The sequence below is a fragment of the Labeo rohita genome, chromosome 9 (genome assembly GCF_022985175.1).
Source record: "Labeo rohita strain BAU-BD-2019 chromosome 9, IGBB_LRoh.1.0, whole genome shotgun sequence".
Taxonomy (NCBI): Eukaryota; Metazoa; Chordata; class Actinopteri; order Cypriniformes; family Cyprinidae; genus Labeo; species Labeo rohita.
Window position 1 is genome coordinate 13,998,706 of NC_066877.1, and position 664 is coordinate 13,999,369.

Sequence of the window (664 nt, forward strand, 5' to 3'; positions counted from 1 at the left end):
CACTTCCGGGAGTGCAGTAGGGGCAGTAGCTATGTTGTCGATCCCTGTAGAAAACGCACAGACCTAAATTATTCAATATTGTAATCCAGATTTTAATCGACGTTCTATTGTCATTACTAAATTAAAATTAACACAATAAAGTATATTGAAGAAATAAATTAAATTTAAAAAAAAATTACACGCATATTAATGCCTCATTGACAGCAACATGAGTTCACACTCACAGACCGAAGTAATCGACACAACCGTTATACACATTATTCATAAGAATAACAGATAAATAAAACGCATAAAGATTAAGAATAAGCATTCGAACTCTATTTTAGAGTTATTCAAAATGTCTATAAAAACATAAATCCTTAAAATATTTTGTGAAGTAGCATCGTTATTCTGCTCGGTGATCTACCACTTATGTCTTCGCCTTGATGTCACACATGCGACTGAAAAGCATGTAGAAGTTCTCCACATCCACAGAAGCAATATTTTCGTAAAGGATTGCAGATACAGTATACATCTAATCGACACAGTATGTAACTACGTTTTTAATACGCAAAGGCTGGTTTTGAACTTGTTTCTCTGCATATCTCTTGCTCTTCAAATGCGATTAAACGCACTGCATGTGGTTCACGTTGCTGTGTATACGGTCGCATGGAGCTCAAAGCGT

The 664-nt window shown here is 35.1% G+C and overlaps 1 protein-coding gene across 1 annotated transcript in view; it reads left to right on the forward strand.

Annotated features, from left to right (window-relative positions):
* The first annotated feature begins 408 nt into the window (after positions 1-408).
* The window catches only part of wdr3 (WD repeat domain 3), a 14,508-nt gene continuing 14,252 nt past the window's right edge, over positions 409-664 (forward strand). Inside the window, exon 1 of the mRNA XM_051119942.1 lies at positions 409-526. The gene's annotated coding sequence lies outside the window, so the exon portion shown is untranslated. The remainder of the gene's footprint in view (positions 527-664) is intronic.